Genomic DNA, 14344 nt, shown 5'->3' on the forward strand with positions numbered 1-14344 from the left:
ACAGAGCCTAAAAACACATCAGCGTAGACACACTGGACACAAACTGAAGTACTGCAAAGAATGTGGGAGAAGTTTCCCCACAACAGGTGAATTAAAACTCCATGAACTCATCCACAGTGGGGTTAAAAAGCACCTCTGTGACCAGTGTGGGTCATCCTTCATCACTGCAAGTCACCTTAAAGTGCATAAACGAGTCCACACAGGAGAGAAACCATACAAGTGCAGACACTGTGACAAAAGCTTCTCACAATCAGGTACTCGTAACCTTCATGAAAGTAGACACACTGAACACACTGAAGGGAACTACAGCTGTGACCAGTGTGACAAGAGCTTCAGGAATCTGACTTCATACTCCCGACACAAACGATCCCACGTTGGCGAGGGCGCCAACCTCGGGTGCTGCAGTGCTCCGGGATGCTGTCACCGCGGCCCCGGGCTCACCTCCCCCTGCCCTGTGCTGGGGTGTGGGAGGTCGGGGTGCCTATTGAGCCAGCGGACAGCTGGCTCTCTTCTTCCAGGATTCCTGGTCATATGCCCCCCCCTCCCTCCCCCTCCCCATACACAAACACACACACACACACACACAGAATACACATCACTCACAGATGTAGGATGGAGAGGCCACGTGGAGAGCTGCACCACCACTTGCCTCTCCGTTTTAATTGCACTTTAGTCATTATAACTCACAACACATACACACTTACAACCTGATACACATAGGACCTTTGGGGCAGGCATGTTACTCAGAGGTTGATGAGATGGGCCGCTGAGGTGGCCCCACTCGGATCCTCGTCACTGTCTGTCTCCAAATTTTATTTGCACTTTAGACATGGAGGGTTTTGGGGGGGCAGTGTGGGCAGTGTGGGCAAGCGCTGACGACCAACAGTTGGCGCTTGTGGCATAACTGTCCCCTCAATTTTAACTGCACCCTATACACCTCATTCACTCACAAACATTAACACATAGACCTACAAGTTGGGGAGGAGGAGGGGTGGATGGGTCATCTTACACCCCGATTTCTTGCGTCTCGCCCGGGGTAGGGGTCGGGTGGTTCCTTGGGGACCGGGCTGGTGGCGTCCTGGGGTCGCTGTTGGCCCTGGGGTGGTTTCCACTTGCCCCGCCTTCAGAGGGTGGGTAGCTATGGATGAATGTGTGTCTTTGTGTATTTGTCACCATCTCCGTGAGTATGGGTGGGTGAGTGAATGTGTATGTATGGCATATCTGTGTGTGGGTAAGTATGTATGGGCATGTATGAGTATCTGTGTATAAATGTGTACACGGGTGTCTGGGTGTGTTTGTATGTATGGCTGGACCTGGGTCTGGGCCTTGTGCCTTGCCTCCTGGCCGCTCCTTGCTGGTTGCCTCCTCCCCCCTACCCCCCTGGGATGGGGGTGCCTCGGGGTTCCTGGGTGGGGCTGGGTGTTCTGGCGTGGGTGCTGGCCTGCCCCCCTTGGGGGTGCGGTGCGGGGCTGCGTTGGCTTCTTCGGCGTGGGGGGGGGCTCTGTGGAGGGTCGGGCGGTCCTTGGGTGCCGTGGGCCCGGGAGCCCTGCCGCCGGCCAGTGCAGGGGGCTGGCCGCTGGGGGGGGGCTGGCTTCTCATCGCCTTGGGTTCCCTGGCGCCCTCGCTCCTCGACTGGGGGGGCTCCGTCTGAGACCACCCTCTCCCGTCTGCTGGGGTAGGTGTGCGGTTGTCTTTGGACTGAGTGGCCGGGGGTCTTCCTGGCTCTTGGTGGGCTGCTGGTGGCCTGGGGTTCCGGGGGCTTTCCGTACCTGCCTCTGGCTTCTGATGGGTGGAGCTGCAGCGTTTTGCCCTCATTGGTAAGTACGTTCCATGACACAGACACAAACATGACACAGACACAAACGCCCACTCAATCACAACTCAACAAAATTGTTGGTGTGCGTAACATGCTTTGTTAGTTTTGTTTTTCACACACAAATTTATTTTTGCAAGTATTGATAGTATTTTTTTATATGTTAAAGTGATGAAGTATCTGATTAATAGACTTGTGCTCTTTCCCCTTTTTTTTTTTTGCTCCCTTTCTCTCTCCCTTTTTCTTCTCTTTATTTTCCTCTTCTTCAGCCTGTCAGCTCTGGCTATTACATAGTATGTGGAAAAATAACTCAGATAAATAAAATAAAGGGTTAAAACATCAACAAGAAGAGCCTATTGAGAACCTATAGAGCTCATCTTGAAATAGCAAATATGTTTGGCACAACAACGCATTCAGATCACAGTTCTGCTTGCAAGATCTACCAGACATGACAGGCTTTAAAAAAAAAAAAAAAAAAAAAAAAAAAAAGAGCTTCAGGAATCTGATTTCATACTCCCAACACAAACGATCCCACGCTGCAAAGAAACTGTTTCACTGTTACCAATGTGCAAAAACATTCTCTTCATTATCTGCTCTGTGCAAACATCAGCGTGATCATGCAGGCCTGAAATCATTCCCATCATTGGATCACAATGAATCTGCAGACACACAAAGATCCTCTTCTGGTTAAACTTAAAAACTTTGAGATCCGGCTCCACAGAATTCCAATGGAATCTCCTGTAAAGATCTGATGAGGGAGCTGTGAAAGAAAATGTTACCATAGTTACATTTTTTCTAGAAATTAGTAGCATGCAATTATTTGTATTTAGTTTTAGTATTTGTATTATAAAGTTGCAGAAATGTGTGTTGTGTTCAGGTGAGATTGCAGCAGTATTATAAGTTTATTAGTAGTAGTAATCATTATATTTCAGGAACAAAAGAGGTTTTGATATACCTGTATCTGTGTTTTTTTTCTATGAAGTATATGTGCATAACCCCTGTTTTAAACCATGTAGAAGAAGAAGAAGAAGAAGAAGAAACAGCCTTTATTGTCCCACAGAGGGGAAATTTGGGAAATGTAGAGCTGTTCAGGAGCAGAACAGGGACAGAGAAGAGGGGGAGACATAAGTGTGCAGCTTCGGTGTGTGCGTCTGAACCACAAAATGCAGAAAGTTGCTGAGCAGACTCATACTGTGCTGATGGTATTGGTGGTATTTATTGTTTTTATTTTTCTCTTTTTTTATCATTGTAATCATTCTTTGATCTATATGTAATAAGGGAAAAAAGAACTTCTTTTAATGACATTTTTATATACATATATCCAATGTAATCCCTTTACATATGTGCTGACGCAAAGGAGGAAGACACCTCCCTATAGAAGGGGTAGAAGTGGGTGTGTGACTGAGTTGGAGAGTGTTGGTTGAGACAGCCAGAGAGGAGTGTATTAGTTAGAACAGAATTTCCTTTGGAGTTTTTCTTTTCCTTTTTTGGAATATTAGTGATTGTCAAGTCTTCTTCATAGTAAGTGCATTTTCATTGTAAGCTTATCTTTCTCTATTAATAAATAAGAGAGGAATTAGCTCTCTAAAAGGCCTCCTTTGGTGTGTTGAGTTTTTCCCGTTGGTTTCTTGTGGTTCTGTGATACTTGAGAGCTTGAAAGGGGTAACTTCAGTTCCAGGTCTGGGAAGGAGAAGAGCTGCTCTCTCTGCTCCACTTTGGGAATGAAGGGGATAGAGGCTCTGCCCACAGCTTTAATAATCTATTTCAGTGAGCAGAATCACAGTTTCTGGTGAGCAGGTCGCCACACTTTGCTCGCTCAGGGGGGGACATCAGGGGGCTTAATAGCCTGAGAGCCCAATAGGGAGCAGGGTCTTGATCAGTGAGCAGGTTGGGGCACCCTCTGATAGCGTTTTGCTGTACCCTTCCATGTTTCAATCAGCTCCAAATTTAAGATAAAAAATTACCCTGCGCCCTACATAGAATGTGAGGCAGTTGTAGGAAGAAAGAACAACAGTCCCTAGCATATGCTTAGAAGGGTTGTAGCTTAAAGCTTTTGCTCAGAAGAATAAATTGTTGCTTTCGCCCCTCAGTGGCCCGGGTATCCCACAACCCAACTTAGAAATAAAAATACTGAGATTTATGGAAAGGCTCTAAGGCTACGTTCACACTGCAGCCTGAAGTGACCCAATTCTGATTTTTTGTGAAATCCGATTTTATTTTTATTTTTTTTTTTTGCGTGGTCGTCCACATTTCCAAATGTATGCGACTTGGATGTGATCTGTGTGTGAACAGCAGACGAACCTGAAAGTGTCCCGCATGCGCAGTAGAGGACGCCATAACGTCACATGTAGCGAGCGCGCTCAATGTTTGCCGAAGTCACACGTTTTCCTTCCCGCGTCCGCGTAATGGGAGGCACAATAGTGACGTTTGTCGAGTATCAATGACGTGCAGGTCGGATAAATGCGACCTGGCCGTACGCACTCAGGTCGCATTTGAAAAGATCGGATACGTATCGGATTTAAGATAAGATAAGATAGTGTTTATTTGTCACATGCACAGTTATACACAGTACAATGCACAGTGAAATGTATTTTGTACCTGCAACCATATATACACACACATATAAATAAGAAGAATAAAAATAAAAAAAAGTAATTCACACTATACACTATACTCTATATACTATACACTATACACACTTTTTAAATTATAATATTTACACTGTGCAATAACAGTCCAGTTAGGGCTCAGAGTTGAGCAGACGGATGGCTTGTGGGTAAAAACTCTTCTTCAACCTTTCAGTCTTAGTCCTCAGGCAGCGGTAACGCCGGCCTGATGGGAGCAGGGAGAAGAGAGAGTGTCCGGGGTGGCTGGGCTGTTTTAGGATCTTCATGGCCCTCAGCCTGCACTGCTTGGTGTAAATGTCCTGCAGGTTGGGGAGGGTGGTTCTGATGGTCCGTTCAGCTGAACGAACCACCCTTTTTAGGACCACATATCCAAGTGGCCTGGGTCGCATTTGAAAAAATCCGATCTGTGTTGTTCAGACTGGCATGAAAAGATGGGATACAGGTCGCATGAGGGCCAAAAAATCGGAATTGGGTCACTTCAGGCTGCAGTGTGAACGTAGCCTTAGATAGTTCAGAAGAACTGACCACAAACACGTTACCAACCTTTCCTAGAGTCTAGTGGTAGAGGGTAGCTTCCACGTGAGAGTGATGAACACGGCAGCCTGACATGTCAAAAGAAATGTCAGGCTGCCATGTTCATCACATGTTCACCGCAGAAAGAGTGTTGTCTTTTGGGGGTTGAAGCTCGCAGCGAAGTTACTGGCCAGACTCACCGAGATGGTCGTAGCACCAGATAACAAGAGAAAAGTTGGGAAAAGGGAAACTAGGTGTGAATACGTGTGAGGCAATGATGGAGTCTCATTCAGTCTATGATGGAGAGTTCAGGGCTGAGATCTTAGTGGGAGATTTACGCACTGTTGAATTGCCAGAGTCATGCTCCATCTTAGACCCCGCCAATCCCAGGCTGACTGCCGGTGATGAAGTGTCCAGAGCCTTAGTAGAGAGATACCCAGGAGAGGTACTCCAAAATCTAGTGTGGGACTTAAACCTGGGAGAAACTGTAATCTCCCAAATAGGAGAATCAACTGTAGAAATAGTTCATTTAGCAGGCTGGCCCTTAAATCACCCAGAAAACAGAGCTTTGGTGAATAATCCCCAACAAATGTATCTTAAAGATTTGCATCTCAACGGTGTGGTGGCTGCAACCTCTCCCACTATTGTGACCCCTCTCTTTGGATGTGAAATACTTGGATTTGCTGAACGAGCTAGTATCAGAGCCCTCAGGAAGATTATAATAGAAGAGCCAAGCTTGGATTTCGTTGTGTGTACTTGATAATGCTACAGCTGATCGTGTTGTTGCTGAATTTAATCAAGGTCACCCCCCCATTCAATGCTTTCACGTGAGGGGAGAAGAGTCTTGGGCTCCTCAGGTTTACAGGATCCCTTCAACTTGTGAACCTCTTCATGCTTTCCAGGAGGGAAATGCAAGTGCCTCCTCCAGCCCTTATGGACCACTAAGGGAAAGAGTAGCACAGATAGTGAATGCCTTAGAGGAAATCAACATAAGCCCAGAGCCCCAATACCTAGATAACCCAGACTTTTATCCTCCTGGTCAGTATTACAACCCAGAGGAGGAAAATTCAGAAGGTGATGAATCTCAAAACGAGCTCAGGAGCTTACATGCAGGCCAAGGAGGCCCCCAGGTTAACTTTGCTTTAGGAACAAGTCAACAAGCTCCAGAATCAGCAAATAGTGAAATAAGAAATAGGCCAGGAACACCCGGCCTGCGGAGCAATCCTCCAGAAGGGCCTCCTCCTGTCCCACCAAGGAGGGCAAGTCAAAGAAACAGTCAGAAAGAATGAATACGAATACCTTTATTAGTCCCACAATGGGGAAATTACAGTTAACAGAACACCCATCCAAGAAATACAACATAGACAAACACTAACAGGATGGATGGAAGCTGCAGGCCCAAAATGATAGGAGCTCTGCACACAGAGCACAAACAGGTGTCAGCCCAGAAAGAGATCAGCAAAACCTTTTTGAGCTACGAATAACAAAGAGGAAAATAAATAACCTCCCCCAAGACAGCACAATAATAATGTTCAACAACCATAAGAAAAATACTCAAAAGTCTCATGCCTTAAAATCTGATTATGAAACAGGGGAAGATTTTGCAGACTGGAGAGCAATGTAAAATGTTAATGCAACAGAGGCCTCTTCTAAAAACAGAACAGATGGAATGATAGAGTGGGTTGCACAAAAAGCAACTACAGTTGAAGAAATGCATGCCACCCTAAAAAGGGTAAGTCAGACAGATCATGGAGCTTTAATTATATTACCCTTTTTAAAGGAGGGAGAGAGAAAACTTATAAGAAATCTCTGCAATTTACAGGGTTCGTACGGGTGCTGGAAATCCTTGTATTTTAATATTGTCCTTCAAGGTTTGAAAAGTACTTGAATTTTGGATATAGTGCTTGAAAGTGCTTGAAATTGTAACCGCTTTTTTTGTAAATAAAAATATAACTATCTGGTTGAACAGGTCGGTTATGAAACGGAGAAATAAAATGAGTCGTAAAGTCTAAAATGAAAATTTCTCCACGTGGGTCTGGCCTGCCCGTCTGCATGTGACCTGTCAGTCTGTTTGTGACCACGCCCCTCCCCGAAGACAGAGTGGCCGTTTTAATGAGTGTTTGCTGGAACACTGCAAAGTCCAATTATGGATCAGACGAATATGGAATACTTTTAAGTCAGAAGATATGCGCCAGGAAAAACAAACAAACAAATAATGTCATTCTGCGAGCGCAGGTGTTCATTCCTTGCCAGTAAATTCAACAGCGTAGAACTCAGCTGCGCGCATCCACGTAGGCGCTCTCGTTCACTTGTACACCATTGCGCTGTTGCGTGGTCTGCAGCGATATGGCCTCTGATCTGGTGGATCAATTCAAAGGCTTCATTGAATTTTCTAAAATAGGCCATCATCAAGTCACAGAAAGACTCAATGATGATATTAGACAGGAATAAGCTGCGAGTGCGGCGCAGCAGGTGTGGAAAGCAGCCAAAACCTGGCTGCTATTGTTTTATTGTTTATTTACCAGGCAGAGCAGATATGATCACTCTGCCTGCCACAGCGTGGACCTACAGAAAAATGGAAACTCTCCATAAGAGATGTGCAAAAGTGAGAAGCTTATTTTTTTATTCCTGAGTTAATGTGGTCACCTCTCTGTATTTCTCTCTCCGTGGAAGATTTGACCGGGTGTTTTTGTGCATTTTTATTTGATTTTTATTTTTTTCTCATGCACTAAACAGACCACAAAGAGAGCTGAAATGGAAGAAGACAGTCTTGAAAGTCCAAAACAAGAGCAAACATCTCTACGGAGCAGAAACATGATCTCTACTGACAAGATGATATATGCTCCTGTCAATGCAAAGCATTAATATTATTATTTGTTATTGATCCTATAGATAGCAAACAGATACGGCTTTGGAAACGCAGAAGAACGCATGATCAGAAAAATATGAGATAAAGCAGTGCAACAATGCTGCTGCATTAAGAACAAGTCGACCTTGAATGAGCTCGTGGTCTTGCTGAGGAAGTGATTCTGCAACATTGAACATTACAAAATATTATAATGCACATGCAGTTTGACTTATGAATATTTGGATCAATCTTTCATGATGTTTATAGATTTTTGTTTGCACATTGAATTATATGTTCTGGCTTTTCTGCAATAATTAAAGTGGTAGAGTTTATTGATTATTATTATATTTTATGAGTTCCTCTTGTTAACTGTGATCAGTGCCAAAGTTATCTTGTGGTGGAACACCGCTCTAGCAGCTGTATGTTTTATTTTTATGTAATCATAACTCAAACAGCGTTATGATTCCAGTTGAAGCAGCGTGTTTGAGCAGCTCGTGTTTGAGCAGCTCCTGTTTGAGCAGCTCCTGTTTGAGCAGCTCGTGTCTGTCAGGCGTCTGGAAGAAGAGAAGCTCATCATTGTGAAGGAGCTGACTCAGCATGAGACAGAGGCTGGATCCACTCTACAAGCTCCTTCAGCAAATACAAGTGGACTTCAACAACCATAGTATAATCTTCCCCAACCCACAAAATCCACCCTGTCATAATTATGCAAGCACACTGTCTCTTAAATAACACAATATACACCATCATCCATCTTTAACTGTTAATATAATAGATCATGATATTTGGTCATAATGTAAAGAATGCAAAGATGCTTCATAACAAAAGGTATTTTCAAAAAATGAGCTACAATGCTTATTGAGGTCCGCATGCGGTTAAAACTCTCCTGTCCACCAGCTGTCGACTTTAAGTGAAGCATTGCACTTCTCCAGGAGAGGGCGCTGTAACTGAAGCTTCCTGTAATTAACCCATTTTCAAAACAACTGAGTCAAAGTGGTTCAGAGCTTCACAAAGGCTTCATTTGCCCATCACTGCTTTAAGTTAGATCACAAATCATTGGATTCTGTTTTCATGGACATTTTCCACAGAGTGTTCAGACTTTCTGTATCTGCAGGAGGAGGAGCAGGGAACAGGTGTGCTGATGGATGAGGGGATCAGGTGACTGGAAACAGCGGGAACACACTGAGGCCACCTACAGGGCAGGTGGGGAACAGCAGGGACCTGAAATCATCTGAGATGTTAGTGAGAACTTAGAAAAAAGGTCCTTCAGATGCTCTAAGTGATCAAAGTTGATGTCAACCAGAAGATAAATCCACTGATTGTTTGTAAAGTTCATCTGCTGCTCACATGAATCCTGTGATCAAAGCTTGATTTGATTGAAGCTTCTTCAAAGCACATTTGAACATGTTGAGCTCATCAATGAAAGTGCAGACTGAGAGTGGATCACATGATCTTGAAGGAGGGTCAAACATGTTCAGTATTGTCACACAGGTCTAGATGGTCCCTGATATCATAGCTGCTCAAACACTGATGATCATATTTGAAGAATTATTACTGATGGCAGCAAAGTTTGAATGGAGCTCTCTGTCTGTGCTGATTTGTCGCCCTCTGGAGGTGCAAACACAAACTGCACGATGTCACTTTAATGAACACAGCTGACACGAAGTGTTTTGAAACGAGCGACACGTCGCAGCATCCAGTTTGTCCCAGTAAAACGAGCTCCTGCAGCAGTGGATAAACTGTGTGCTGCTCACAGTGACCAGAGACACATCTGGAAACAACATCAGCCATTCAAAGCTCTTCTTCTTCTTTGCTCCTCCAAGTCTGCAGCTCATATCTCTGTGATGATCACCTTGTTGCTGCACAAATACTATTAGATGTGTGTCAAACTGTGTTATCTTTGGCATTTTTCATGGAGCCAACCAAAGAAATGGGAACAAATGATGTGTGTGTGTAACAGGCTGCTGGTAACAAAGTGTCTAAAGCTTCAGATGTTTTCAGCGCTCTGGTTTGTTTAAAGCTGGATCAGCATCACGTCTTCATTCAGCTGCTGACTCCTGAGGGAACATTTAGCATCTTTAGTGAGTTTAGTGGAAATGTGCCTCACAAAGATGACATGCTGCTAATGAGGATTCAAATGCAGCTCTGATAGAAACACTCTCACTTTGTCTACTGTGAGAAACAGCTTCAAGTTCCTGAAGAAGAAATGATGATGTGGGAAATAATCCGCTGCAGTTTGTTCCAGCGGCTCATTGCAGGGACGCTGCAGACGCAGGGACTCTGTCACAGCCCGTCAAACGGTTGTGACCTTTGACACCTTGATTCATGTTCCAGGACACACATTTGTCGACTGTTCTAATCAGTGATAACAGAACATTTCTTGATAGAACGCTTCGAACAATGGATGGTGGCATTTTCTTTGCTCAGCAGTTGAGTTTGAGTACATGAGAAGGTCATATCAGCTGTTCTTTACCATGCGGTGTGTGAGGTATGAGTATGTGTGTTCATGTGTGATGTGTGTGTGTGTGTGAGTGAGTGAGCCTTTGAGCACGGCCGTTTGTGTGTTTGACAGAGAGAAGGGAATGGTTGCTCAGTTTTAGCACGTGTGTGTGTGTTTCTATCTGATCTTTGTGTGTGTGGGACAGAGTTACAACTTTTTTTTTACCTTTCTTCTTTCCTTTTCTTTTTTGGGCAGATATTTTGGTTGATGAGAGGATGTGAGGGTTAAAAGTGCTCAGGAGGAGGTTTTTGCTTCTGATACAAAGGATTAGATGAGCCAATCAGAGGTGGACAAAGGACAAAAAAATAACAATAGAAATAGAAATACAAAAAAAGGGACAGTCAGGAGTACGTTGTTGTTTATTGAGTTTTTCTAAAACAAAGCAAGTATAATGGACTAATGCCTTGAAAATCCCAATTTTTCCAGAAGATTGTTGTTAAATTTGAAGAAAAAGTTTCTAAAAGAAGCCAAGTTATACTGAAAAGTTTCAAAGTAAAACTAAGTTAAGAGGTGATGATGTCACTAACAAAATGTTTTCAGTCTCATTTCAACAGAGTCTGAACATCAAGAAACTCTGGTGCAGTTCAGGGCGCTCAAGGTCATATCAAGCTCCCGCAGACAGACTCACAGACCTGAAGATGGGAGAACAAGACTGCTGTCACCAGAAGAAGACCAAACATCTGGCAAAGGCAAAACGGGTGAACTGTGAGTACCTGAACCCATGACCTCGGTGTAAAGCCTGAGGTCATGTCAGCAATATGTGTGTTTCCGACGTGGGGGATGGTAGGCACAGGCCCATCCAGTCACAGGGTTCCAGTGAAGAAGGAACACATTAGAGGTCACAGGGGTCAAGGAACTGCACGGAAAGAAGAGAACTGATGGCAATGTTTCTATTCCAGTTACACTATTTTTTGTAGTCTGACTCATAATCACTTTCATATTTGTCTATCACGTATAAATTGTAGTTTACCATAACTAGGGTACCCCTACAGGGGCCAGAATTTTGTGGTTTCAGGAGTATAATTTGTTTAATGCTTCCTCCAACACTAACTATTGTTTTTTTTTTCTGTTATAAAGTCCCATGAGGCCTCAGGGGGACACGCCCTGATTTCAGTTTGATGCCCAAAGATAACAAGTCTGCAGTGAGCTTCATGAATATACAGCAGCAGATCTCAGAGAACGACGCGGCCTCTGTATGGAAAAGTTTTAGGCAGATTACCAACTACAAGCCTAAACCCCCCCACTCCACAGACGACCTACAAACTGCAAATAGACTGAACGAGTTCTATTGTTGTTTTGATGGTCAGTTCAGCAGCCTTCACACCTCCACCAGTCCCAACTACAATACAGCCAGCACAAATATTCACCCCCCAACCTCCCCCACTCCCCACACCTCAGAGAAGCCCACATCATCAAGGACTTCTACCCCAGAGTCCCCCTCCTCCCCCACCCCCACAGTCTTTTGTATTCAGGAGGACCAGGTGCTAAAGCAGTTCAGGAGTGTCAAAGCTCGCAAAGCTCCAGGGCCAGATGGTGTCTCACCTGCCACACTGAGACACTGTGCTAACGAGCTTGCCCCATTGTTCACAAACATCTTCAACTCCTCACTGGAGGCTTGCCACGTGCCTGTCTGCTTTAAAACCGCTACCATTGTTCCTGTCCCCAAGAAGCCAAGGATCACTGGACTTAATGACTACAGACCTGTGGCACTGACTTCTGTGGTCATGAAGTCATTTGAGCGTCTGGTGCTGTCCCACCTCAAGTCCCTCACAGCCCCCCTTCTGGACCCCCTGCAGTTTGCCTACAGAGCCAACAGGTCTGTGGACGACGCCATCAACCTGACTCTGCACTTCATCCTACAGCATCTGGACTCCCAGGGAACCTACGCCAGGATCCTGTTTGTGGACTTCAGCTCTGCCTTCAACACCATCTTCCCTGATCTCCTCCAAGACAAGCTGTCCCAGATGAACGTGCCAGATCCCATCTGCAGGTGGATCATTGACTTCCTGATGAACAGGAAGCAGCACGTGAGGCTGGGGAAGAATGTCTCGGACTCCCGGACCATCAGCACTGGCACTCCTCAGGGCTGTGTCCTCTCTCCTCTGCTCTTCTCCCTGTATACCAACTGCTGCACCTCTGACCACCAGTCTGTCAAGCTTATTAAGTTTGCAGATGACACGACTCTCATCGGACTCATCTCAGACGGGGGCGAGTCGGCCTACAGGATGGAGGTCAAACGTCCTGTGTCCTGGTGCAGCCACAATAACCTGGTGCTGAACGCCCAGAAGACAGTGGAGATTATAGTGGACTTTAGGAAGCACACAGCCCCTCTACCCTCCATCATCCTGACTGGCACCCCCATCACCACAGTGGACTCATTTCGCTTCCTGGGAACTACCATCACCCAGGACCTCAAGTGGGAGCCCACCATCACCTCTGTCATCAAAAAGGCCCAGCAGAGGATGTACTTCCTGCGGCAGTTGAAGAAATTCAACTTGCCAGCAAGGACCATGGTGCAGTTCTATACTGCCATCATCGAGTCCATCCTTACCTCCTCCATCACTGTGTGGTACGCTGGAGCCACCACTAGGGACAAACAGAGACTACAGCGCGTTGTGCACTCTGCTGAGAAGGTGATTGGCTGTAACCTCCCATCTCTCCAGGACCTGTACACCTCCAGGACACTGGGGCGTGCAGGTCGGATCACAGCCGACCACTCTCACCCTGGGCACAGACTTTTTGACCCTCTCCCCTCAGGCAGGAGGCTACGGTCCATACGGACCAGAACCTCCCGCCATAAGAACAGTTTCTTCCCCTCTGCTGTTGGACTCATGAACAATAACCCTAAGACTGTTACCACCACCCTCCACAAAAGCTGATGACCCTATGTTTATGCACCTGTCTGTTTGCACTGATGTACATATTACTGGACTATCGTTTACATTCTTTTATCTTTTAATTATTCTCTGCACTGTATATTTTGTAATATTGTGTTATAGTTATAGTCCTAATATCTCCATATATTTGTAATTTGTATACTTGTATACTGTCTTATAGTTTTTATACTTATTTGTTTTTATGTAAGCACGAAGTACCGCAGCAATTTCCTAATGCTGTGAACCTGTTCACCCATATGGCAATAAAAACCTTCTGATTCTGATTCTTCTGATTCTGATTCTGATGTAAGGTCAACAAAGTGGTGTTATGAGTATGACCTCTGACACTAAAAGTATCTACATTTTGATTAAGTAGTTTGTCCATAACATTTTTATTTTTATTTTTGCTTGTTTTGTGGTGAAACCCACTACAGGGGGGTTAGATTTAAAACCAGAACTACACAGGGAGAGATCAGAAACAAAAATCTCTTATTTCACTGGCAAAGTGGTAAAAACTGCTGATGTTTTTTAGGTCAAGATTTTGCTTTTTTTCCCTCCATCATTTAGCAATGTGAAGTTTTTAAAGCCATATTTTGTGGGCTACAGTTATGCTTTTTGGGTACAGACCCTCACAGAATAAAGATAATTTTGAGTCCAGTATAATCCTGTGAAAAGATTTTAATTGTTGATTTTTTTAAGATCTCTGGTCACTGATAGAGTCTGGAAGTCAGCACTGTCACGAGGAACCTCAAAGTGGTGATTATCGGTGGCGAGATTCGCTCCTTATTCCCAAGAAACTCAAAAAACAAATAAAAACATCTGAAAATCAAAAACATTCCTGTTTGATCACGTCGGGCATCACCAATTGAAGGAATTTAAATAATGTGTGTTTGTTGCTGTTTAAGCCTTTAGGTTTCGAATACGAATACCTTTATTAGTCCCACAATGGAGAAATTACAGTTAACAGAACACCCATCCAAGAAATACAACATAGACAAACACAAACAGGGGGGACAGGTGTCTGAGGTCATGCAGCCGTTTTACCGGCGCTACCTTTAGACTTTTATCAGACTACTTTTCACAAATGGGCCTCTCCTGGCTCTTAACAACGATCTGGCTGAGCACCTCAGATCAGGCCGGTGAAGTTGGCCTCAGAGATGTCAGAGG

This window comes from Archocentrus centrarchus, unplaced genomic scaffold (assembly GCF_007364275.1).
Source record: "Archocentrus centrarchus isolate MPI-CPG fArcCen1 unplaced genomic scaffold, fArcCen1 scaffold_41_ctg1, whole genome shotgun sequence".
Classification (NCBI taxonomy): domain Eukaryota; kingdom Metazoa; phylum Chordata; class Actinopteri; order Cichliformes; family Cichlidae; genus Archocentrus; species Archocentrus centrarchus.